Source organism: Pyrgilauda ruficollis, unplaced genomic scaffold, assembly GCF_017590135.1.
Source record: "Pyrgilauda ruficollis isolate IOZ18807 unplaced genomic scaffold, ASM1759013v1 scaffold37, whole genome shotgun sequence".
NCBI classification, from domain to species: Eukaryota; Metazoa; Chordata; class Aves; order Passeriformes; family Passeridae; genus Pyrgilauda; species Pyrgilauda ruficollis.
In genome coordinates, this window is record NW_024525156.1 from 15,553,873 (window position 1) to 15,581,472 (window position 27,600).

Genomic DNA, 27,600 nt, shown 5'->3' on the forward strand with positions numbered 1-27,600 from the left:
ACAGCCACCCTGTGGCTGAAAATTGCTTTCCATACCCTTCCTCAACACTTGTAGGCTCCAATTTGATTATTTCAGGTGTTCAGAAGATTTTGTCTAAATGTATTCCCAATACAGTAGTGAAAACAAGTCAGATGCTATTAATAATGCAGAGGAGGAACTAGGTTCTCAGACAGGTATTTTATAATTACATGGGCAACAGCATTGTAACAGTCATGGTGATCTAAGATTGTAACAGCAGCTAAGTTTGCCCAGAGAAATAACATCTTTTATGTAGCCAGTTTGAGCACCTAGGGAAAAAAAAAAAACCAGACTGTTTTTTACTCTGTGAAGGGCTTGTGTTTTTGATCCATCTTTTCATTCTAATCAGTTGTTCTAATAAAAAATATTACCTGTGTCTACAAACCTTGCCTTGCAAATACATCTGACTTGAATCAATAAATAGATCTTCTTTGCACAATAGATAATCATATGATAATTCAGTGCCAGAGAGTTTGTCAGTAGTGACATATAAGCTGCACACAAGATCTTTTTAAATATAACCATATTAAATGTATTTTGAAAAATACTTGCTGTTTGAAAAAAGAGTAATTTTATTCCTCTGAATGGAACCTGTAATGTGCTTGTGCAGTGGAATTCATCTTTCTCTGTCAATGTAGTATCTTTCTCTCTTTCTCCATAATGCCCTTCATTCTCTGCTTTGTGCAAAGGATATGTATTGACTTTGCAGAATTGCTGTAGCAAGCTGCAAATGATATATTCAAAGAAAAATCCCTGCTCAGTTCCCATAGAGAGAACATGAACAGTGCTGGGCAATCAGAGTTATGCTGCATTTTGTATTGTCACATTCAGTGCAAGCAGGAAAAGCAGCCCAAGAACAGACGTCACTGACTTAAGTTCTGACAATAGAAGCCTGTTCCTTTTTCTATTCATATAGAGACATCTGAAGTGTTTTTCCTTCTTCACTTTATTTCTTTTCTATTAGCCCTTGTCATCATGCATGGCAAGAAGACAATCCTTGATTACCTATAGTTCTCTCACTGCAGACAAGGGTATAGCTAGCAATTTGACAATTGCTTGTTTACCAGCCAGCATCCTACCTGCGATTTGTCCACAGCACACACTTCATATCCTGTGGTACAGGTACCACAGCAAATAATTCACTCCTTTTACTTAAGTGGTGCAGTTAGAGATATTCAGAACTGGTTTAGTAAATGCCTGGAAGAGCAGAAAATCTGCTCATCAGCATTCCATTAGAAGTGTTGTGGGAGAAAAATTGTTAAGAGTAGGTAGAGTTGTAATAGTACAGTTGTGTGTATTTTTCCTTTGTTTTCATTTGGAAATTCCACATGCCCTGATAAAAATAAGCAAAATGAAATGGGTGCAGTCAGGGAGAGGCCAGGCCGAGGCCAAGATGACATGGCAGTTCCTTGGCAGCTCCCTCTGAGGCTTTCAGCCATGCAAGTCCCCTGGTGCCCTCCATCTAAGGTGACATTTTGAGATGTGAATAGGACTTGGTAAACTTTCTTGCTGCTGTCTTGAAACCAAATCAGGTTTCAAACTAAATTAATAAAGTCCAGAGCTGTAAAGCTGACTCCTACTCTTGGGATTCCCTGCCACTGCTGTGGACTTTTAAAGACTTGTGTGAAGGAAAAGCTAATGTATCTCTCAGCAGGAGAAAAAGAGAATATTTTCCTCGGTGACTCCAGATCACAAATTACTTTTCTGAAGACACTGATGGAGCAGACCATGCTCATGGTCTTTTTTGCAGAAACAGAAGTCCATATTTTAATTTAATCTCTTCCTTATGAGATAGAAGATGCTGAATCCTACAGACCTTCCAACAAACAATAAACTAAAACAAGACTAAAATGATAAACTGATAATTAAGTTTAAGGAGAGGTGGCAGAGACAAAGACTTTATTTTAAAGAACAGGAGATAGCCCAAAACAAGGCTGTATTTCCAGATGGCCACCAGATTTGCATACATGCTTGAATAAGGTTTTCTTTAATTAATATAGAAGAAAGGTCACTAAGAAAAAAGCTGTGTCAGATTTGCCTTCCCCACCCTACATAAGCAACAGAAGAGATAAATCACTATATTAAGTGACTGTGTAAGGCAAAACAAACAGGAAAAATAAAGGCAGAGCAAAGAGGGAGGGGATCCCTCTTTTCAGAGGAAGAAAAAAAAAAACAAAGTTTTTCTGACAGTGGCAAGCTCAGATAACCCCTTGAGAAGGATTAAAATCAGGCCTCCCTCCCAAGGGGAGGGGAGGCCTGAAGGACACATCACTGGTTCCTTGGAAGAAAAGGAGAGTGAAGGCCAAAAGCAAAGCATGTGATGGAGAAAGTCATGTCTTGGATGAGAGGTTCTGGGGTACATCTGTATACATGTGGCAGAACAGGCACAGCCATATACATATCTTTGTGTCCTGTACTGAAGTCTTATTAATTTCTCCACTGGATTTTGTGTGCATACATGCTTTTTGAACAGACTGTACAGCATTCAGGAGTTTCACCATTGTAGCATGTAACACTCTGTGCTTTCTTGGCTGCAATATTCTTCCCTGTGGACATGACAACTTGAAAGCTATTCCTATTACTGGTTTAGTAACATTTTACAGAGATGGATGTGACTTTATGACCGCATATATTCCTTTCACCATTCTTGTTATAGATGCAGTGTCTTGCTATGTCACTTCTTCAGCGATGTGCAATATTGTTTTATTGCTTTGGAAACTTACTGCTTTTGGGTCTTGGATTCATTTTATTGTTTGGTGTATGGAATCTTTTTTAGTTAATATTCATTCTTTTTGCCTTCTCAAATAGATTCTATAGTGCCCTTAACAATTGTATTTTAAAAATCCATGATTTATTGCACAATACAAACCAATACAGATTAGGTCATGATCAACTACAAAAGCAAATCAATGGTTAAATAAACACCCACTGTTCTAAAAAGTCACAGAGGTGCTACAAAAATTCCATCATATCAATTTCTCTGACATCTCTTGGTGCAAATATACCATTCTAGTATTTGTAAAGAGTGTTTCTTGTTAGCCACCTCTAAAGTGACACTACACACAGTCCACACCTGCAAAATCCAAACCCTCTTTTCTTGTCAGAAGAATAATGAATCAAGTTGGATAAAGTGAGTCAGGAGCATAAGAGGGAAACATAAAAGCTGTTGTATGACATGCAATAACATAAAAGTGGAAAATAGTTGTTTTCCTGCTTTCTCCTCTTTTGCTCCTTCACCTCTGTAATTTAGGTAACTTGTAACTCATGTCTTGTTTCAGTCCTGCGTGACAGAAAGCTATATGAACACATAGGCAATATCCATATATAATGCTTCATCTTCAAAGTCTTCCTTGTAGGAGAACAGTGTAAATACCTTGCAGCATACAAAATTCTCTTGTTCAAACAGCGATAGCAAAATGCTTCTTTCATCTCTCAGAAAGCCTCTAAATTTTAAAACAACTCAGCATGCTGCATTTTCTAGTATTTTTTTTTACTTTGTATGGTTTTAGAATTATGTATAGTATGGTGGCAGGGAGAACTTCAAGTACTGGAGATGAAAGATTCACTTTTTTCATGTAAGGACACTTAATCACAACTGTGCTTAATAAATGCTCTAGATTCAAAAATTGATTTTTATTGTTCATGTAAGGTTTAATAGTTTTACTCCTTTTTTTTTTCATTTAAAATTGTAATTTTATTTCATGTTTTTGAGGAAGGAGTTGAGACACTTCTTCATCCACCTGTTCTGTATGTGCATTTCACATACGAATGTTTGAAACCTTCTCTCATTTTTCCTGAAAAAGCCTGTTGGTTGAAAACATGCAATGCTGCAACAGGTGAGTTGAACACGCTCTTTGCCACATTCTCTCAACTCTAATTTCAGAGGCACAGGAAAGCACTCTTCAGATTGCATGATTCAGCTGTGTACTGGGAGGGGAGCATGAGATGGTGAAAATATAAGTTCCTCCTATTTTACTGTGTAGCACAGGTCTCAGAAAAGATAAGTCACAGGCACATTTCTGAATCACGGCCCTGTGAAAGAAGACAACACATGAGACAGAATTTAAAGTGTGTAGCCACATCTGCTTTAGTAAACACAATGTTTGGATAACCCACTTGGCTGTGTATGTGAAACTGAGAAGTTCATTTATTAAATGCATGGATTTGTTCTAGTGCTTACTCTGTGTATCATAGAATTCTCTTGTGTTTTCTGTGTCACATAGGAGTGTTGCCTTATGTACTATATATTTATCTTTAATTATAAACTTAAACAATAGACAGTACTGCATTTTATTTTCATGGTACTGTAGTACATGCAATAATCAAAAGACATCCATTAGAGTTGCCATTCTTTTAAAGCTGTCATATGTATTTTATTCCGACTTTTTTCCCCCTACTGCAGTCCAGCTTCAGGGAAGAAAAACAAGCTCACAGACTACACTCAAACTGAAATGCAAACCTTGTAAGTGGCATCTATTTAGTCTTTAAGATTGTAATCAGACTTATTCCAAGTATACCACATTGAAGAAGAGGAATGGGGATGTGTTCATGTACAAGAAGAAGTAAGTGCATTGATTCAGTAACCAGCTCATTTCTAGCAAGAGGTCATTGTTCTTGCCATCATACTTGAAGTAGTAATGGTGTTCTGATATTTTCCAGATGTTATTACAAGTATTCTGTCCTAGTATTAGGGAAAAGTGGTACTGAGGGGTCTATTTTGCCTTATTTTTGTCAGAAGTGTGCCGAGTGTCTGTGGCTGACCAGTAATGCTGACAAAGGCCATTCCTGCCTCCTCCAACTGCTACATTAAAAATGTTCCATCAGCCTGAGGATGAGCTCAAAGATGAACATTAAATAGAGGAAACTGGGAGAACATTGTATGGCTTCCCAACACACCCAAGTCTTCATTTATCATAGCTGTAATTCATCATTTGTTTTGGGCACTTTGCCAGCATTCAAACTTCCAGCAACTTCTCTCCAGAGATCTGCCCTTTTTCTTCTGTAATGCTGAAATGACTATGTTATGATCAATATGAAAAATGCAGGGCCAGAAAACTAGCCAGTGAGACCTTAGTTCTGCAAATAATCATTAGTGCAAATCTGGAGAGAAAAAAAGAAAACAAAAAACCACCCAAAATAAATCTTGACTGTATAAGCTGAATCCTCATCTCAAGATCTAATTGTTGAGGGACTGGCAGCATCCCAGGTAATCGATAATGAGATTTAGAGTCTCCTACTGCCACTCACCGGCTTGGCCACAGACTGATGGGGCACAGCTCTGCTTAGTGGAGTTGCTTGAGATTTACCAGTTGAACTGAGACAGGGAATGGGCTGTCTGCTGGCAGCAAAAAGGAGTTATTACTACAGGGAGCTATTAAAGAGATAATAACCTCCTCATACCCAAGTGGACAAGTTTCCCTCTCTTTTTCATACATACACATCATCAAAGTTGGTGCAAGTTTGCTGCCTTCCCATTTTGTGCAGAAAGATGAAGGCTGGCACAGGAATGGTGGATAAGAAATACCTGCCCTCCTGGTTGCTTCAGGTCAAGACCGAGACGAATCACTTGGCAGAAAGGATGCCTTGTTCTGCTGCTGCCTTTGCAGTTGTTGTTCTGTGGATGGGGAGTGCTTCAGCAAGCCCAGCAGCTTTTATGAACACTAAAATGATCTTTAAAGGTGGATGTAAAACCCCTTTATTATTTGGTTGTTTTTCCAAAGTCTTACACAAGTCCTCCAGGAAACTTTACTGTTTGCCCTCATAAAAGTACTCTGACATTAGTCTCAGCGTGTTTATTAACTAAAATCGAGCCTTCCAAAGAAATTCAGCTTTCATCTCCGTACCCTTTTAGTTAAATAAAGGACCGCTTCGCCTCTCCGGTGTGACTTTTGGTCTACCTCAGCAGCCAGTGTGGTGCCTTTTTGGAATCCTCCCGAGATGTAAGCAGCCCTGCGGAGGGGAGACCCGCGGTTGCTCTCCTGTAGCCGGGGGGCTGCGTGGAGCCCGGGGGCCGCAGCTGGGGCGGGGGTTCCCCGGGAAGGAGGGCCGGGGGCGGCGCAGGAGGGCGCAGCTGCCCGGCACCAATCGCCTCCCGCAGGTCCCCGCGGCAGCGTTGGACCCGCCGCGATATCCACGGGCAGCCGAGCCGGGGGCAGCGCCGGCCACTTCCCGCGGGCAGCTCTGGGGAGCGGGGCGGCTGCGGGGCTCCTTCCTCCTCCTCCTCCGCCTCCTCCTCCTCCTCCGCCCGCGGCCGCGCGGCCCCGCGCAGCCCCCCCAGCCCGAGCGGCTCCCGCAGCCGGAGACGGGAGCGAGCGGCAGCTCCTCCGCGGCAGCGGAACGGGGCGCGGGGATGTGAGGGGCGCACCCGGCGGAGGAGGGAAGTCCCGTCGCCGGGAAGGCAGTCGAGAGCTCCTCCACACTGCAAGGTAACCCGACCTCTCCTTCGCGGACTTTTTCTTCTGCTCTTTTCCTTCCCCCCCCCCCCCCCCCCCTCTCCCCTCTTTTTTTTTTCTTTTTCCCTCTCTTCTCCTTTATTCCTTTACTTCTTTCTTTTTCTCTTTAGGATTTTAGTATTCTTTTAATCTCAGTTGTTCCTCCTGTTATTTTTTCTTTTTTAATTTCTTTCCCCGACCCCCTGGCTGTCCAGCCGCAGTCGGAGGGCGAGGAAGAGGCGGTGGGGAACGAAGCGAGCCCACCCCGGGTCGCTCCGGAGTTTGGCTGGGACGAGCTTCCCCCGCTCCGCAGGTGCTCTGCCGCGGCGGCAGGAGCGGGGCTCGCAGCGTCCCGGCGGCGCGGCTGCCCATCGGGAGCGGGGGCCAGGTGGGAGGCACGGAGAGCGGGCAGAAAGAGCCGTCCGGGGCATGGAGCGGCTCCCTCCAATTTTCCCGGGGCGGAGAGCCTCCTCCGAGATTTCGGCAGAACGAGAAAAAACTGTGGGAGAAAGTGTGCGTGTGCGGATGCGTGTGGATGCTGTACAGCCGGAGCTGGAAATTATCCCCCATCCCCTCGCATCCCGCGCCCTCGCCGGGGCTCCCAAGGAAGAAGCGCTCCCCTATCCAGGAGTGCCCGGGGGTGTCCGGGGGCTCCGGGGCTCGGCGGGCGCCGCCGGAGCGGCGCGGAGGGGGTGCAGGGGGACACAAATGGTAAAAGATACGGAAGGAAGAGACGCAGTGGCTGGGACATAAATCAGGGAGAATATATGGGGACTTGATGAGAATAGGTCTTTTCACCCTTAAAAAAAAAAAAATAGCCACTTTGGAAGAGAAAAAGGAGGCTGATTATTGGCATCCAGCTCTGAAACCCAGGCAGCTGATGCTGAAGGGAGCCAAAGGGAGCAGTTCTTCTTGGTTTAAAAACAGCAAGACAGTCTCTGCCAAAGATTGCTGTAAACACTGAATAAAGATTTCATTGTGGCTTGGTGTGACTGGAATAATTAGGCAGTTAATTGTTCATTCTGATCTTAAAGTGCAGTAATCAGTAGTGCACAGTAGGAAAAATACGGGGGAAAGGGAGGAAAAATAGCAATAGGAAAATGATAGGAAAATGCATCACTTTTTCCTCTTCCGCAGGTTTGTGGGTTTTTTATGTGGGTTCCTTTTTTTCTGTGTGTGTGTGTGTGTGTGTGTGTGAGAGAGAGTGAGAGAGAGAGACTGGGAGCACGTGGGTCCCAGTCTATTTAGATAGAGAGTACCTTTGTAAAGCTCGGGTGTAATTGTGCTTTTGCTGCCACTGTGTCAATATCATTTTGGGCTGGACAAAATCAAATTATGAGACTTAAAGAAATCCTATTTTATGGAAATGAAATCTGAAGATGCCTGGAGAATGAACATTTTAACTAGATTGACTAATACCAATTAATGCATTTTACTTATGTGTGCACTTTATTGCCAACTCAGCAGGGATGAAAGCTAATGGTGCCAGCTTTTGTGCTGCTCTAAGACATTTCTCAAGCAGTCACACAAGGCTTTAATGGCAAACTGTTTCGAGTTTTTAACACTGTGGTTGTGTCCCTGTTCAGCTCAAGTTCCTTGCAGCGGTGATTCTTTCATGGTAATCTAATGGAATGATCTCTTGTTACACTGTGTTAGCTATTCCCTGTGACACAGCAGGAAGATACAACCTGTGAGTGTACTGGAGGTGGTGATAAGTTGTTGAGCAAGATGCACTTATAAGCAACAGAATATGACTTACTGATATTAACTGAAAGATGGCACCCTAGGCAAAAGGTGTTTTGCTTTCCTATACAGCATGTTTTTCCATACATATATATATACATACATTTGTGATAAAGAAGCGTAATAGTGAATTAACCATCATAAAGAATGAAAGGATGTTGTGTTTAAAAAGAAAAAAAAAACTTTGAAAGCAGTCTATAGTCATTTAAACAAGGTAGAACAATTTCTAAAAGGAAACAGACTTATCATTCGTATAACTTCCTTGACCTTAAAACATTTACATGAAAGACTTATTTGGCTTAGGGACATCAATATAGCCTGCACGTGCATCATAAAGAAATAAATAAACATGCTGTAATTGGGCAAGGTTTTAAAAGTAATTCAGTTAAATATAATTTCTGTCACTGCACATGCAAAGAACTAAGAGCTATCACGAGAAAAAACAGGAGGCAGCTTTCATTCAGCTCTGAAAAGTAAAGCAGTTTGTTACATTTTGTTGGAGCTGTGTTTGCTGAAGGTTTTGACCTGCACTTTCTGAGATTTTTGTGGAAAGACAAGAGGTGAAAGCATGAGGCATGTTGTCCATCTAAAAGTACAAAACTAATATAAAACACTGCAGTCTTCTCTCAGGTCATAGAGTTTAGAAGAGCAAGGACAGAATGATGGCTCCAAAATGGTAAAAACATCTCTTAATAACTGGGTATGTAAGGGTCAATGTTAAGATCCACTTTACAAGCATTTTTATTAAGCTGTTGAATGTGCTCTCTCCTACTACATTGATACTCAATATTCAATCTGTGAAGAGTAGTCCTGACTTAACAGCAATCTGTGCTGAAAGAATGTCTTCAAGACATTTATCTATTGCTGCAGTCTAGAGGAGGATGCTGCTAACTTTGTTTGCACCTATGTAGTCCGAGAAATCTAGGGATGTTCCACTTTCTTGCAAAAATCCAAAAAGTGTGGTGACAAGTGGTCACATAAGCAACTCTGCTCAATTACAATGTTTTGTCAAAGAGTGTTTCAAAAAATTTGCATGGTGTACTCCTTGTGCAAATATTATATTAAAGTCTTGAATAATTTGAAGATTGCTAAAATATTTTGAGAAGAGTCTGAAGTGCAAGTGGCTCCTCCTTTCTATAATAAAATGCATTGAAAACACATTTTGATCATCACAGTGAGTTTGGTAAGGGGTCTTTCTTGCATTATTATAATGTGTATCAAAATACACAGAGGATTACACACTTTTATTCAAGGAAAACATTTTCCATCAAATTGTAGCTAGAATCCTGGATACTATCTTATACCTATCCTTAATACTAACTTATACTGTTTGAAATGCATAGTACATCTTCATTATAAAATTGCATTGTCACAGACATAATTGTTATTCATAACAAGTAGTCTCACAAACAGATTCCATCCCTTTAAGTATTGAGTCTCAGTCAGGCCAATTATGACTAAATTACTGCATGTTCTCTCCTGTATCAACTAATTAAAGGGTAATTAATAAAATTATAATTTCATTCCATGGCAATGTCTACATCTGGTTGTGATAGCAAAGATTGTTTGACATATGGTTAAATGGTCAGATACTGCATTGTATGAATGCAACATTTGCACAAAACACCTGGCAAGCCAGAGGAATTTAACCCTTAAGACATCCATTTCAAAAATCTGTGTCAATGTGTTATTACAGTGATTTGCTTATTCTCTCCACCTAGTCTTTTTACACCTTTAAGGAAATTTAGTGCTCCAAGTTAATTTAGGTAACTCTGTTGGGGCGGGGGAAGAGTGGGTAGACAACTTGGGATATTAGATTGGAAATGAGAGATAAAATAGTACTGACTTTTCTGTGGGAAAGAAAATGGGTGGTTCTAAATTGACTTCTGAGAGGAGACGCTCCATTGGTTCTCATATTCCTGGGAGCTTCCCCTTTTCAGAAAGTCAGGCTGAAATTAGCATGGCGACAATTTTTTTTTTTCCTCAGATACAGTTGTATGCCAGGATTAAGACTGTGATTGTTGTCACAACAGCATGAAACAGTCTGCATTGCAGCCTTCCCTCAATGTACCTGTCATAAATAGATAAAACAAAACTTACCTCCTCAAGGAGAGTAACCATAAAATTCATGCATGCTAAAGAAATGAAACAATCTTTTATCAAGTCAAGAGATTATATGAATAAACATTTCACCTGTTGGTAGCTGTTGTACAAAATAACATATGCACATACTCTGAAGTATCAGTGGTTGAAATGCTCAGGACAACCCATACGCAGGATTTTATACATATCTTAGAGGAATCTGTATTAGTCCTCAACATTGCCTTGAAAAATTTCAACCACTGCTTTTTCAAAGTGTTCAACAGACTGTGTCTTTTAAAACATAAACTCTAAGTAGTGATATTTTAGCCTGAACTAAAAGACAATTTCTTATCTATACTGGGTCAAGCTGAATCCCTCATAAAACTAAAAACAAGAAGCAACAGGCATAATGTTTTCCTTCTTTTTAGAACAACAACAACAAAAAAAATGCTTAAAAGGGGGAAAATGACTAGCGCATTTTCCCAAATAGAGCAAAGTAAAAAGGATGTAGTAAACTGCAGGAAGACATGAAAGTCTGTCTTTTCCCATGCAAACGCTCCTCAATGAACAGTTCCCCCAGTGAATAGTCGGGGTCGCTCATCACCTCGTATGGTCAGGTGCAGAGCGTGGCCAGTGGTGCTTATAAAGCGCTGTTTGTCCGTCTCTCTGAGAGCCTGAGTCCTGCTCCTTGAGAATTTCCAAGTGCACGGTTCCCCCTCATTTTCATTCTGCTCGTGCAACTCATTAACACCTGGAAAATCTTTTATAGCATTTAACTGCATCAGATGCACGGTCCGGCACATGTTTTCTTAATAGGGCTTTCACTGTGGTATTGTCAAAGAGCCCTTATGTCACAGCTGGGAACATGAATCTGTCATGTCAGTGCTGTACCTTGGGGTAGACAGAAATAGTGTATGAGTGTGTTTTATGGAGGAGCTGAACATTTCCATATACTGTGTTAGCAGGGAAGAATGTGAAGCTTGTTCTCCTAAATAAAGATTCAGGCTGGTGCTAGTGGAGTACTTTGTACCATTTAAACACTGCTGCCTCTAAGGCATTGCACTTAAGGAAGGGGAAGTTTGAGGCAAGCAAGACACATCCTAGTATTTTAGTGGTGTAATGCTGCTAGTTAACGATATGTCATCATTTACATTTCAGTAGGAAAAAAATTGCCAGAGGTTTCTAATTCAACAGAAACAACCAGAAGTTGATATGAAAGTCCTTACCCTGGGAATATTTGTTTTTAAAACAAGTTTGATTTAAACATATTTGGCAATATAAGAAGAAGGGGAAGAGAAGTAAATGTTTTCTAATTCCGTATGGTTTTTTTGCCCATTAGATCACTGTAAAACCCAGCTTTAAATAGATTACTTTGTAGCTCTGTAATCAGAATGCCTAGGGTAATTAAAAAAAGGATAGAACTGTGAAAACTGACAGCAACGCATGTATAAGACCTACTTTTTTCAGAGGAATTTTTAACATAGTTACATACATTTCATCTGAAAGCTAAGCACTTAAAATTCACCAGCTACAACACTAGCAAGCATGTCTTGATGGCATTCCAAAAGATGGAGCCCACATTTGAAAAGTGTTTGCAGACTTGAGAAACCGTAACTGTTGTGAAGGAGTTGACTTGGGTCCTCATTTACAGAATGAATGGATGAAAGGAGCATTTCATGCAGTCTCAGGCAGTTCAAATTTCTAAACTACTTGTTTTGCTTTGAAAAGCATAAGTATAATTCATGTGCTAAGAAATAAATTCAAGGTACACCACTAAATGCATTCTGTGTGTTAAAAGTGTTTGACTGTGACGATTTTTGTAATGGCTCTTTTTATCTGAGCATTCAGGGGTTGATATCCCGAACCACAACCAGTCCAAGCTTAAGCTGGAACCAGTGAAACACAGAAGTATTTGGCTAATAGGGCTGCCTTCTGAATTTTCTTCTTGGTTTTCTCCTTTTTACCATCTGTGTCATCTTGTGTTTTTTCTGGCAGTGACAGCATTGGGATGATCTTGTGCTGCCATGCCATTAGTTCATGTCTCCAACAAAGAGGGAAGGAATAGAGCTGGTTAGGGCTGCCATGAGGCCCCTGGGGTAAACGTGTGGATTTGTTTCTCAGTAAGGCCTTTTGTAAATTATTTTACTTTTGTCAGAAGGACTGATGGCCTTCCTGCTTCTGTGCAGATGCCCAATGGAACAAGTACTCACTGAAAGGTGTAGGGTTTGCCCTGTTGAGCTATGCAGTGCCCGATAGCACGGCCCAAGAGGTGCTAAGAGTTTTCAGAAAGGGAGCACACCAGGGCTGAGTTCTTCTGCATGATTCCTTTCAGCAAATTAAAGGTAAAAAATGAATCTGTGTAACTGGAGTGTGTTGACCGTGGCTGGATCTCAGTGCCTGCCAAAGCCACTCTATCCCTTCCCTCAGCTGAACAGGAGAGACAAATACAAAGGGAATACAAGTCAAATTGAGGACGGGGGTATGCCTCACCAATTACTGTTACCAGCAAAACAGACTCAACCTGGGGAGATCAATTTAGTTTATTACACAGCTCTTCTCCCCAGACTCTACTTCATTCCCAATTTCTCTGCCTCCTTGTGGAACAGGGGGACAGGGAATTGGGGCTGCAGTCAGTTGTCACTGGTACATTGTCACCATTTCTCCTCCCTCATGGGAAGGACTCCTAGCACTCTGCCGCTGCTCCAGCATGGTTTCCCTCCCACAGAACTCAGTTCTTCACAAACTCCTCCATGTGGGGCCTTCCCATGGGCTGCAGCTCTTCATGAAGTGCTCTAGCGTGGGTCCCTGCAGGATCAATCACAAATCCTGGCAGCATAGGTTGCCTTCACCATGGGCTCTCTACACACATTCACAGGTCCTGCCAGGAGCCTGCTACAGCATGGCCTTCCCGTGGGGGTCACAGCCACCTCTGGGCATCCACTTGCTTCGATTTCATGTCCTCCAGGAGCTGCAGGGTCACAGCTGCCTCACCATGGTCTTCACCAGGGGCTGCAGGGTCACAGCTGCCTCACCATGGTCTTCACCAGGGGCTGCAGGGGAATCTCTGCTCCAGTGCCTGGAGCACCTCCTTCCCTTCCTTCTTCACAGACCTTGGTGTCTGCAGAGCTGTTTCTCTCACATGTCCTCACTCTCCTCTCTGGCTGCTGTTGCAGAAGGGTTTTTTCTCCCCTTCTTGGATAAGTTATCCCAGAGGTGGGTCCATCCTGCAGCCAGTGGACATTGGCTGTAATGGGCATGGGGGAAGCTTCTGGCAGCTCTCACATAAACACCCCTGTAGCTCTCTCCCCAACCAGCAAAACCTTGTCACTCAAATCCAATACAGTAATTAACCTTTGTACATGCCTAGGTATTGTGAGACACAGTCGAGAGCCCTTGCAATATGTCACTTTGTTACTGCGAAGAAAGTTAAGGATTGACAGAAAGGCTTAACTATAAATTTTCTTGCCTGTATGAGTTTAATTTAGAATTGCAATCACGATGTAACATAAATTAAAATAGCAGTAGTAGATCACTAGTTGGCAAATCTCTTAAGAATAATGTAGGTACTTCACTAAATTATGGATTACCTTCTATGTGCTTAGCCCATTGCTGAAATTAGTCTATTTTTTTTTTTTAATTTTAAGATACTTTTGAAGACGAGAGACAGACTTTAAGAGGTGAAGTTATGGTGGCTCTCTGTGTGATCTAGAAGACTGACTTCTGGAAAGGGGAGCTTCCTTAATGAAAAGAAGCATTTCCCTTCAAATAAAATTTGAAGTTTTGCCCCAAGCATCCTCCAATCCATGCATAATCTGGAGGACATTAACCATTAAAGTAAATATTATGTATTACTTGACCTGCAGGTGTAATATATTAAGGCTTCAGAGCAAAAATGTGTTTTTAAGGAAGAGAGTGGAGAAATAAAAAGGAAATCTGCAGGCCTTGTGAAGGACCTATGAAGGACAGAAACATTCTTTCCCAGAAAGGCAAGTATGAGAAGACTGTGTATCAGTGGTTCCTGTGTGTTTTAATTGGACATTCAGTTTCTTTCAATGTCAAAGGAGGGCTGCATGCAGCAAACAGCTACTGTATCTCCTGAGAGGAGCTACTGCTCTGTCTCCTTCAGAAAGTGATATGGAAATGGACAGTCTCCATGCAAAGAATGCATGAGGAGTGAGCACAAGTTGGTAAATTTATTCTAACAGCAAGGCTAAACACCATCTTTTCTGGGCACCCGATGGACACCCAGAGGAGATCCTGTCAAATGACTAGAGCACATCCTTGACAATGACAAGGGGAAGGGCTGCCAGGGCTGCTGGGAAGGCAGCAGTCAGCCATTGGCATTATCAGACCGGCTCTGTGGCCCGCAGCCCTGTGCACCTTCTGTCTTGGAGACGCTCCTCAGGAGAAAGGGCCACGAGGAGCAGCTCTGGTAGAACAAGCTCCACATTAAACACTTGTAGCGGAGGAGGAACATAGGCACAGCGCTGCAAGGAAGAGCTGAAATCAGCCTTCAAGCAGATGACAAGAGAGGATCTGTCAAACCAGCCTTCAAGAGGACAGAGAGCATGCTGAGACAAATGATGATAATAGCAACAAAACCTTGAGGAGACTGAACAGAGAAAGAAGCTGCAGGAGGGCAAGAAAACAGGATTTGTATAGTGAGGCAGACAGAAAAAAATTACAAATGTCTTCATAGAATAACAGAGACAAAAAAGGACAGATCTGATAGGTTGCAAGTATAGAATTTGGCTCTGGCTTGGAAAGAGACTCATACAAAAAGAAAACAACTATTCCACAGGGTTGTAAATGAGCGTGGCAGAAAGCAGAGGAGTTTGTGGTAACAGATAAAGATTGGAATAACAGCATCTGGATCCCACAAGAAGTCTCCAGGGTGAGTAAAGAATATTGGGGGGGGTGGGTGTTAAAAAATATATATTCCTAGATTTGCATGTGGTTTCAGGTTGTAGCTCATCAATATGCCAAGAGAAAGATGTCTTTCAGCACTGTGTTGTAGATATTAGGGCTATATAAAAAATGTAACCATTGTATAGAAATGTTGGTCTGAACCACGGCTAAACCTTTTTTTTTTTTTGTGTAGTATAGACTTGGGAAAGGCGAATCCTCGTGAGGGTGAGCTCAGTGGTGCCACTAAAGGCGCCGTGTTAAATACACTGTGGTTGAGGATGCACTCTTCCAGGTGGGCTCCTGCTGTCTCGTGCCCAGGGTACACCTCAGCATGAAGTGGAGGACAAGGGAACTGGCTGCTAGATTCAAATGTGTAGAAGTGATAATGGAAGCAAAGGAGAGAAAGAAAAGAGAGCAGCTCAACACTGAGCTGTCAGTCTCTGCCTGTCTCTTTTCCTTGCCTGTTTGGCCCATGTAGCTCTTCAAGTGCCCTCCTTTGCTGTCCTGCTGCTCTGTGCAAGAGAAGGGGCTCCCATTAAAGACTCATTTGTATTGCAGGCTGCTAAATAGGCGACTGTTAGTGAGGCAATGAATCAGCCACGGCTAACAGCAGTGATACCCAGTATAGCTAATAACCTTTCCCTACTACTGTTTGCTATCTCCACCTCATTTGTTTCTCACCCCTGGGAGAAAGAGCTCCATTGCATTACCTCTGTAATCCCCTACTGGGCTGTAAGGTGTTTATGCAGAACAAACATATATGGTTGTGTGGCAGGTAGGTGTTAACTTTTTACTACAAATTCCTAGCCTCAAAAAATCCATTCCCATTAAAATCTGTTGCCACTTTAATCCTGTTGCCAATGAACCCTTTGACTATGAAGTCCTTGTTTTGTTGAAACATCAATAATTGCAGTATCAAAAATAAATTATAAGGTGTTCTGTTTTCTTCTTCATTGTGTCAATTTAGTAAAACATCAGTAAAATGCTCATAGATAACCATCTGATGCTGGGGTTTAATGCAGACCTTGCTCTTTCTTTCCTGAGTGTTTGAGTGTTTAAGTGTTAATACCTTTGCAGCGGGCAAAAAGTAGTCGCCCCAGGAGAGCATGGCTAAGAGTTTGAAACTGCTGTAGGATCTGGACACTTAAGTTCCCATTATTTTTAATGATTGCTGAGCATCCAAATTCCCCATACAGTTACAGTTACCTACCAAATTGTCCTCAAAGGGTTGGTGGACCAAAACTGTTTTTATTCTGAGATAAATTGCCTTCTTTTCTCTGGGAACTCATCAAGTTATTTATTGAAGAAGTAATTACCAAACGTCATAACAGATTTGACTTACTAGCTGTAAATAGCCAATCTATCAATGACTACATGCATTTAAAAGCATTTTTAAGTCTACTGGTGGGGTTTTTTTGCCTCTTTATGAGCTATCTAGAGGGGACTGAACCACTTAACTTCTGATTTAAAATATCACACTATGCGGGATGATTGTTTTATTGGAAGACCACCTTGCTCTGCAGGGCTCCAGGAGAGCTAGAAGAATGTATGTTTTCTGTGTTAAGGGTTTGTGTCTTCTCTGGATAAAGAGATCTTTCCTGTTCTGTATCCTCATGGGTTATTCAGACACTGAAATCACTACCTTGATAAACTTCTTTTCATAATAATTTACTCACCAGGGTACCATTTCACAGTGTTGGCCTGTTAGTGTGTCATTAACATGACACAGGGAAGTAAAAATATAAATTAGAAACTTATTTTCTACAGAGATTTTTTCTTTTTTTATTTGCTTTACTGTGTAGATGGAGATGACTCAAAAATCATCAAACCAACTACATAACTCTACCTCTGATAGTAACTTTAAAAATCATACAGTCCTTTAATGCTCACCATCTCCTAAGGCTAAAAAACACAGGGTAACATAATGCTGCATAATTCTATGTTCAGCATTAGAAAATTTCTCATCAATGAAAAAAGAGTAGAAAGTGGGGTTTTTTTGGAAGCTTAATACTAGATGAAAGTATTTAGAATGGAGATAATATCAGTGAACTGCAAAGGAGGATGCATTTGCAAATTCTGTCCATATTGACCAATAAACAATTTATGGAGAGAACACAAACAAACCCTTAGAATATTTTAAGATCATAGCTTCTGACAAGTATACTTTATTTATGACTTTGCAGTACATTCTTCTCCAATAATGTTTAGAGGAAATAAAAAGGGAAAGGGGGAAGACACAGCATTCATAATGTTTACAGTGTTTTATCCTCTTGTCCTCTGCCATGTGTGGGGTATTGTCAACATAAGTTGATCAGATAACCTCAATGTTCCTGTCTTATATAAAACCCTGGAACTAGAAAAAGTCACAGATGTGACAATAAATGTTTAAGGAATAGGACTGCAGAAAATGGTGCTCCTTTAGCTGAAACTTGTGCAGTACTGGTGCCAGTAAATTAGTGCTACCAGCACAGCCAAGCGAGTCTGGGTAAAAAAGGAGGCAGAGATGGGATAGGATAAGTGTCCAGCCTTAGCACAACTTCTGCCACCATTGCACATTCTACTGCCAAAGCCAATGGTTCACAATCTGATGGGATTATATGCCTAGATAAGAGCAATATTTGAGTTTAGCTTTGGATATGCTGATACAACAGGGATTTTTTAGCTTTTGTCCACAGAGTGGATCTGAGTGCTTGAGGAAACACATCAGGTTTGGGTTTCTGAGACAGAATCACCACACAAAGGTAAAACTTCTGTCATTAGTTATAATTTGTGGTTTAGAGGTGCCTGCAGGTGTTAGGCGATATGCAGATCCCCCTGCAGTACAAACACATAGGGCATTGTGCTTGCAGACCAAATACTGGAACTGGGAGATCACAGTTCTGTTTTGTCAAAGCTTAGATTTCAAAATCATCATGTTTTAGAAGGAAACCAAAGCCTTTAAGAAGTGCTCAGACAAAAGACCTGTCAGAGCAATCACGCTTAGTAATGAACAGGTCAAGATTGTGATTTGTGTCTCAAAGTGCCAAGAAGGAGTCTAGATGTGAGAAATTTTTTCCTGGAAAAGGTTAAAGTTCATATGTTTCTGGTGAAAAAAAAATTGCTTTTTTTGCTTGAAGAGAATATATCTCAAAAACCAAAATGGTGTTGAACACAAGGCAGAGTGAAGGTAAAACAAGCCCAGAGAACAGTATAGGCCGTCAAGGAAAAAGGCAAGAGAAAAACCAAACATTCGAGTCAGCCCCTGGTTCCCAACCCAGTACAGTGAATTTGCTGTCCCAATTCACCAGCCATTTTCCTCTTTTCAGGCTAGGCCAAAGTTTCTGAGAAATGGGCTGCAGTCCCTGGGATCAGGAGGGCAGCAGCTCTCTTTGCTTTGGACACCCACCAGTGATTGCACGTGCCCACAGCACTGAGGGGTGCAGGTGTACACCCTGCTGTACCAGGAGTCCCTTTGGACATCTCAGCATCTTGGGATGAGGCCACCACACCACCCCATAGCCAAGGAGGGCTCCCTTTCTGGGGAGACCCTCTGCTGTCTGAGCACCCCTTCGTAAGGCAGCATTGCTTCCATTGCTGGACAGACACTGTTGTGAAAAACCTGGAGTAGAAATAATAAGGAGGCCCTTAGCAGTATTGTCTGCTTTGAAAGATACCCTGAAAGTGTTGGTTAACTAGACAAGTGTGCTTCTAACAAACCCATCGAGCTTGATGAATGGTTCTCTATTAATATCCTAATTTTCCTGGATCTCATAAGCAGCTTTTGGAGTTCAGAGGCAGAAAAAGACTGCTTGAAAGATGGCTCTTACAAGAAGCTAATTGCATGCAGGGTTTTCAGAAATATTAGGTCAGTTTCTGTTCAAAAGTTGGGTGCCTGTTCTTCTTTAGTGGCAACAAAATTAATTCTTCTGGGCTTGGGGAGAAAAAGAAGTACTTTGATTTTTACTCAGTACTGCTGAGTCTTACTTCAAATAAGTCCAGAATTTTTAAAGTTTTCAAACAGTCCACAAAGGAAGGGATATAATTTCAAGGATGAAGGATGGTGTAAAATAATTTCAACAAAATTGATTGTGCTGGAAGCACTGTGTTTATATGACTTTTGTAAAATACTGCTTTTTTAATGTTAATATTTCAGCAGCAGAAAAGAAATATTGCAGTTGAGTTCTCTTTTGGACACATACATAAAAATACCATTTAAACCAGTACAGCAATGAAAACAATGTGATTTAAGTGTGGAAAGATCTTTCCCCATAGGCCATGTTTTAGTTCTAATTACAACCCATCTATCTTAAAGACCCAGGATTTACTGTGTAGGGACAGACTGGTGTCTGGAACGATGACCCATGTCATTATTTCAAAGAAAGATGTCAAGAACTTTTACAACATGGCATGTCTCTGTTACTCTGCTCCTTAATACCATAATGGAAGCTCACTGGTTTCAATGGGGTTGTGTTGGTGCAATGAGAGTACATTTCACTCAAAGAGGGTCTGAGTTCTCTTTGTAGTAAGGAACTGATTTTTGATTGTTTGATTGTCTCTGGGTTTTTTGAATGACTTTATTGTTACTGTTCTGTTGCAAAAATGACTCCATCAACCTCTGGCTTGGTCATTCTATACATCATGATAGACCTTGCACAGACTCCCAATGAGGTCTCTACTTACTGAGAGTTTTATAGAAAAAGTATTCCAGTGTGCTTCTTGATTTCCAGTTGCAAAATAATTTTTAAAATCAGTATTTCCATGAAAAGATTTATTAAAAGAGTTGCTTATAAAACATACTTTTAAAACTTGAGGCTGTGAAGAAAGATTCATCTCAAGTGCTTTTCAAAGTCCTTTCTTATTTACAAATCACACTGAGATTCTAAGTTGAATACTAGTCTTGTTACCTGATATTCTGCCTTGATAGTCACACTCAAAGGATTCAAAAAAGCAAGTTGTAAAATAACAACTAGGTTTGATCACTAAAGTATCCAATTAAGTATTTTTCTGTTCATTACATTTGAAAATGTTCATAGTGAAAGTAGACCCTTTAGTAAAATGCTCCACAGGAAAATCTGGCTGGCATTTATATTTTGTAATTGGGATGAGATTGCATTGGTGTGAAGCCTCTTGGGAGCAGCCACACCATGAGATTCTCATGTCTGGTGGGGTTCTGCCTGGGGAGAGGGGTCCATAGGCAGAGAGAGACAAGTGGATCAAGAATATCAGCTCTCAGCTGTGGCCATCTAAAGTTGGAGTGAAGGAGCAAGATCACCACAACCCTCTTGCTCCTTAACACTAAACATTTTATTGCTGAAACTTCAAGATGACCTGTATCATACCATAGATGTTAAAGTTTTTTCCCTTTTTAAACTGATTTTTAAGAACTCCATGGAAAGAAAAATTGCAATATTTGGGCTTTTGAGCCTGAATTGGAAGAAATGCCAAATGTTATAACTTCCTGCAAGATGGACATTCTGTTTTTCAATCTGATATAAAAGTTGTATGATCATAGTAAATATTCTATCTTAAATCTCTTGTGAAAGGAAAAATAATAGGTACTGTTACATTTCTCTCAAACAGTCTTAGTTAATCTAGATCTCGTAGTTGCAGTGGGGGTGTGTGTCTGTGTGTGTGTGTGTGTGTGTGTGTGTGTGTGTGTGTGCAAGACTGGAGAAATCCCAGTCATCTGAGCTTGTGTTCCAAAGTGTCCTTCATGCAGAAGAATATCTTCATTATTAAATCCTTCCAATGCCAGCATTCTATAATACTGAACTCTGGGAAATGTGTCAATTAAAAACATAATGAAAGGCAGAATGGGTAATCCAAAAAACAATCTCCTTCATCAATGCAAAAGGCTTTGAGTATTTGGGAATCAGCTTTTCCCAGTGAGATGAACTTTTCCAGTGGGATGAGGAGCAGGAAATTCCAAACATTCCTTGGTTAAGGAAAGTGAAAATGACAGTCTCCTAATGCAGGGTGAGAGGTCCTGCCCTCTCACTTTTATCCCCTGAAGACTTATCCAACTAATGTGCTAGTGCTATTTTTTTTTTTTTTTTTTTGCTGATGATTTCAATTAGATCCTTACACTGCAGTTCTGACACATATTTGTCTTCTTTCATAGCCTTCTTTTTCCCTGTCTTACTCGATAATGACCCTAAAGTGGGCTTGCATTTACATGTGCTTTTAGCCTGAGCTCATCCACAGAATTGAAATCCAGAAGTACTGTTTTGTGCAGCCTGTAGAAAGACAAAGACATGAGGCTAGAAAAGTGACATGTGCCTTCCTTTTTGTACTTCTTTCCTGATCAAACCTGAAGGTGTGCAGTAGCCTTTCAATGTTTCCTGAGCATCCTTGCTTCTCTAACAGCACATTTGCCCACTTACATATTTCAAAACATATCAATAACCTCTCTTCTGTGCTTCCCTGTTTGGAGACAACCCCTAGGCTGTAGGATGTTAATCAGAAAAGAAAAAATTAATCAGGAAACAACAAACAAAAAAAAAAAACAATGATCAGTGGAGTAGGTTTTGCTCTGTATTGTCCCAGCATGTAATATAACAAAGCAACAGGCTCCTTTGGAATGTTGTGATAGGTAGGCAAGTGCTCAGAGCTGGACTTGAACTGCTTTTACACATGGAACAGATGCAATTTTCCAGTGCATTATCATTTCCAGCTCCCTGTGACAGTCTGTGAAGTTTGCACCTTTCTATCAGGTCTAGCAGCCAGCAGGAAGCTGCGCCTTCTGGGAAACCAGGCTGAGACTTTGGCACTAACTTCCTCAGAAGCTGATGGCCATTTCAAACCCCACCACCTTCTCCTTCACAAGCAAGATGCTGCCCTTGTTTTCCTTCCCAGCATGTCGATTTAAAACAACAAAAATAAAGTCATGCCGAAACAAAACAAAACAAATAAACCAAAACCCTACAATGCATACCCAGTTATCCCTTGGGAGTAGGATGAGAGGGAGAGACCTACATGGCAGATGTTGGTTGTTTAATGCTCTACAGAAAGACAGTCAGTTGCCACAGTGATGTTTGACCCCATGGGGAGCAGGGTAAAACAACTTCCATGCCCCCCCCTCCTCCTCAGTAGCGTGAGAAACAGGGACAGTGTGCAGGTGGAAGCAGTCAAACTAAAAAAAATGACCAGGAACAAGTACCAACACTAAGCAGCCTTAGTGCTTCCACTAAGACAAATCCTTGCTTTGGAGGATTTAAGTAGGACAGAGCCCCATGATGGGTTTCTTTCTGGCCATGGGTTTCACTCCTGTGTTCACATGTGTGTGCGCAAACATCACCCACTCTGGTCCAGGCAGTGAACACAGCAAAAGTTCAAAGCTTTTGGATTCCTCTTCATCATTTTTTTTTAAAGGACTGTGTCTGATCTTTGCTTTTCATCCCTGGATTTATTTGGAAGTATTTCTCTTCCCATTTTTTCATGCAGCAGGTTGCATGCAGATTCGTTTTTCTGGTATTCAGTGACCGTCCGCATTGCTTTGTACTTAGTTTACATCTTCATGGCTGTAATGAAACCCAGACTTGAAGGAATAACTGGATAAGCAGGTCTCTCTCTCCAGCTGTCATGTCTAGTTGTGGCAGAAAACTGGTGTTTCATTGTAAAAGATGTTAATTTCAATCTGAGCTGTGGCTGTGTTGAGAGGAGCATAAAAGGAATTCTTGATTATCTATATCAGTACCGTTGTCCCCGGGGACAGGCTCTGAATCTTCAGATCACATATGGCAAGAGTGCTGTGATAAAATATGCATCAATAAAACTTTGCAATTTATGATAATAAAGGAGTGGAAAGTTTTATACACTGTGATAATTATTCCTGACTGGTACTTTTTCCTTCCTTTCGTTCTTCTGTATGCCTTTGTGTTTAAGCCTTTTCTGCGTGTTGTAGCAATGATTGCATCATTGAAACTGCAGGTTCACAAACTGGAGGGCTTACCTTGTTTCTAGGTCCATTGACCTTCTGTAGCCATCAGTTCACTTCTAAAGCAGCAGGAATTTGCCATCTCTGGGAAGGTTCTGCAGCGCTGTGACTCCTCACTCTTCTTCCTCTTCTGTGCACGCACACTACACGCAGCATGGATTTCAGAGTAGCTTCCAAAAAGGATCAAATTATATTCCTCTGATCTTTCTTTGCATATCTTATTACTATAATCAATGAGAGTACATTTACATGAAGGCAACATTTATCCCATACTGCGTGTCACCTGCACTGTTTTAAACTTATTTCATCTAAATAGAATTCTTATTCTTTTGAAGCAAGAGAAATAATGATATGTTTATACTCACAAGAAGTAAACAGTGGGCTCTTAAATAAAACCAAATATTATCTGTGACCTTATTTTTTTTTCTTCCTCAGCTCATTGTATCTTTGGTGGCCATCCTATGAGAGAGCCTGTCTTCTGCTTTGGCACACTCGACTGCAATTAATCATACAGCTTGAAATGCGTGGCCTGGCAGTACAAACCTCTTGCATGCTTGGGCTCTGCTGACTTCAAAGGCACTTCCCATGCAGTGTTTACAGGCAGCTCCCCTTTACTGAACACCCTCACTGACATGTTTGCACAGCGACTCACGCTGTGGGATCCCAGGCTTTACTGGGACACCTAAGCCCTGCTGCAACACAGATAGTCGTTAGTCCCATCTGTCTCCTGTTCCCATTTTGTTGGTTGTTTTTTTTTTTCTCTTTCTCAGTCTAAGCCCTGCTGCAACACAGATAGTCGTTAGTCCCATCTGTCTCCTGTTCCCCTTTTGTTGTTTTTTTTTTTTTTTTTCTCTTTTCTCAGTCCTTTGCTCCGGCTGGCCTGCAGGAAATAAACCAGCCTCTCTTAACCTTTTCCAGGCTTACTTCTTCACCACTATAGATGAGCTGTGAAACCAGTTAGGAGAAACAGTGTAGCCATGGAGCTATCTCAATAATGTTTCCTTTACTCCTGCTCACTCCACTAAATTGTGAGCTCTTTGCAGTGGTAGCAAAGTGCATATCTTGACACGTCTGCTTACTTTCTATCAGCTTCAATAGTACTTGGTCACCTGCCTGAGGTTCAGTATGTGCTCAGAGGCTTTGCATGTCTGGGTACCAAGGCCCTACCTTACAAAATCCGTAACTATTCAGTCTTGCATGTTCAGCCTTTTTCCCGGATTTCTGCAGGTGCTTGAACTGCCATCAGAGGCAGTAAGATTTAGATCATTTGTGTAAGTGCTTAAGTGGACTTTGACATCTATAAAAGTTCTGCTGAATCTGGACCTGCCTGATTAAAAGAACCCAAACATTTAGCAAAAAGAATAGGTAGGCTATTTGCAAGTACATTTCTTCTTTTTTTTTAATAGCAGCAGTTAAAAAGACAAAATGGAAAACTATTAGTTCCACATTAAAGAATGATGGGAGATTTAGGTTACAAAAATAATAATTTCTAATTCTACAGATGTAAGGAGAACTGGATGATAAGGCCAGCATTGAAAACAAAAGGGATAATGTAAGGGGTTTTCTGCCTCTGCACTTGTGTGAATTAATAGGAAATTAAAGACTGTTAGAAAGTTGATTGAATTTTGTTTCCTAACTTGTTCATTTTTCATTAAGGTGATCCTAAAAGCAGGTGGCTTTCAATTAGTTTTGTTCAATGCTGGCTAAAGTTGTAATGATCCTTGGGAGAGTGAAAGAAAAGAGATTTATTGCAGTAGGGATAAGCTAGGCCAGGCAAGGAGACAGAGTACATAACCACTAATTAACTCATGTAGTCATTAAAAAAAAAAAGAAAGAAAAGGAGGAAGAAAAAACAATGTGCAACCTGAAAGAGGATTGTAAAGCATCTCTACACTGCAGATCAGACCCTTGAGCTTTCATTACACTGTGCATATCATATTAGATGGTATATATGAGCCAATTGCATATAAATCACATTCTCCCAATGTTGCAAGTCCTTGTCACAGAGCATATTTAATTTAACATTGTAATATTTATTTTCTAAAGTTCTAAGTAGGCCAAAACATACCCAGCAAATCGAGTGCTCTGCCACAGCACAGTGCCTGACCTACACTCCAGCAGAAAATTAACCCTAATTGATCTTCATAGTGACCCTATGCCAAACAGCTATTCCAGATGCTCCATTCCTGCCCTTCACTGACTTAGTAAAGTGAAGCTGTAGCAGTTTTGACTAATTCAGTTTGGACTTTTAATTACATCTATTCCATTCATTTGTTTCCACTTAAAACCATCGTGTTGTGGTTGGGTGGCTTGTCAGCAAGCTTTGCTTGGTCTTAGTATCCTTTAGGGACAGGCTTAAGCCAGAAGGCGTGTACGTCTGTTGAAACCATGTCAAACGGGAGCTGCTATCTCAGATTTGAACTACAAGGCTTTGTTTTCTGACACAAAGGGTCAAAGTCTGCCTAGTTATTTCCATGTGTCCCTCCCCCCTCTCACTCCCATCAGGATTATTTTAAATTCACATTATGGATGAGCGTTTGCGTTCATATGCACAATTCACTGGAAAACAGAGGCTCTTTATTGTTCAAAGCTTCTCTAGAAGTGACTTGTTTCAGGCATTCCTCTCACAACCAGGCATTCCTCGCACATCTCTAAAACTAGAGAGATTTCAGTCAATCTGCTAACAAAGTCTGCTTTCAGAAGCCATGTGGAGAAACCTGAAATGCTTCAAGCATTTTTATCATCTGATTTTTACCTTATTGTTGATAAGAATTAGAAGAAATTGATTAAGAACATTTGTGATTATTCTGCTATTATTTGAGGGATTAGTACTATGTTTTGTAGTACATCACACATTAGTACTGTGTTTTGTAGTGCATCACAATCAAACTGTTTCCTCTGCTCCTCCCACGATTAACAGAGATTGTATCTGATTTCTGTAATGTTTTCTGCATGTGTAGAGCAGGGCATATTTGGACTGCAGCAAAGATGCAAAGTGAGAAGGCTGCAGAGAAGACACCAAGATAAGAAAATCTGAATCTTCTCACTGACCTCTTGCCAGGCACAAATGAAAATGTTTCATGAAAAAATCTATCAAATTTTATGTATCTTGTGCATGTAAATTAAGTTAGAGTGTCAAAGGAAAAGATGAAATTTATTTAAATGGGTTTTTTTTAAAACCTGGATTTATCAAAGTCAGGTGACTTCTGGTTTTGACATTACAGGCACACAAGTACAGCTTTGCTGTCATTTCTTAGCTCTAGTACAACTCCGCTTATGAAGAAAAATGGGACCATATGGGAGCATATGGAAAAAACAGAAGGTTCATATTTGTGGGAAAGTACCTCCTACAGGTGGCATTGTAATTAACCTTGTGGGTCCAGAGCACACACGTCACTCAAGTGCGCACAGGTGCCATGTCCCTGCATGGGACAGGAGCACGATTCCCGTGCCAGCACCACCAGGATCCACCTGGCCCTCAGGCCACCCTTCCCCACCATGGGTCTGCTGGCAGCCCTGCTGCCCCACATCCCACAGGCACCCAGTGGCCAAGGGGGAGGCTGTCCCCTCGGAGCTGGCGGGTAGCACTGTGCTCTCCCGCAAACCCTGTGGAAGTAGCTGGGAGGCTGCTTTCTCTCATCCTGTGATTTCCCACGCCCCCCATCCTGGCACAATCCTGGTGCCCAGGGTCTTCCCAGCTGGGAGGGGAGGGGGAAGCTGTGTCGCAATTTGGTTGGCCTTGTTCCTCTTAGTTGCCCTGGCGGTTATCAAAGGGCTGGTAGGATGTGACATTGTAGACTACCATTTGCCAGACTCCTTCCCATATTTTGGGCAAAGCTGGGTGTGTCTCTGCACAAGAAACAAGCTTGTGGCTACATCTCCTCCAGCCCCATCAGCAGCTGAGACCATGATGACTGTGCCCTGGGTACCTTAGCATTGGGACAGCAAATAAAAATGAGGAGTAGCTGTATACACAGAGGGTCATGTGCCTGAGACACTGGCATGTATCTTAGGGGAATGGGTGGAGATAGTGTGTTTGAACTGTGAGCTCAAGAGAGAAAATAGGAAAAGCTGGGATGGGATCAAGCTTGGGCAAAGGGTTGGATCCATGTTTTTCCTCCCAGCATGACTGCCAAATAAATTTCATCAAGAATTGCTGGAGAGGACACAAATTGAAGTGGATTGAGAACTGGCTGAACAGCAGATCCCAGGGGGTTGTAATCACTGTCACAGGATCTAGTTGGAGGCCTGTCTCTGGTGATGTCCCCCCACCAAGTTTCAAGTATTGTTTAACATATTCATCAATGACTTGGATGAAGGGGCAGGTGCCTCCTCAGCAAGTTCACTGATGGCACAAAGCTGGGAGGAGTGGCGGATACCCCAGAGGGCTGTGCAGCCCCTCAGAGGGACCTCAACAGGTTGGAGAGATGTAAATGGGCAGAGTGCAACTTTCTGAAATGCAGCAAGGGCAAATGCAGGGTCCTGGACCTGGGGAGGAATAAC

General features: G+C 41.5%; 1 protein-coding gene across 1 annotated transcript in view; it reads left to right on the forward strand.

Moving 5' to 3' along the window:
- Nucleotides 1-6,168: 6,168 nt before the first annotated feature.
- The window catches only part of CDH20 (cadherin 20), a 119,807-nt gene continuing 98,375 nt past the window's right edge, over nucleotides 6,169-27,600 (forward strand). The window contains exon 1 of the mRNA XM_041475889.1: nucleotides 6,169-6,443. The gene's annotated coding sequence lies outside the window, so the exon portion shown is untranslated. The remainder of the gene's footprint in view (nucleotides 6,444-27,600) is intronic.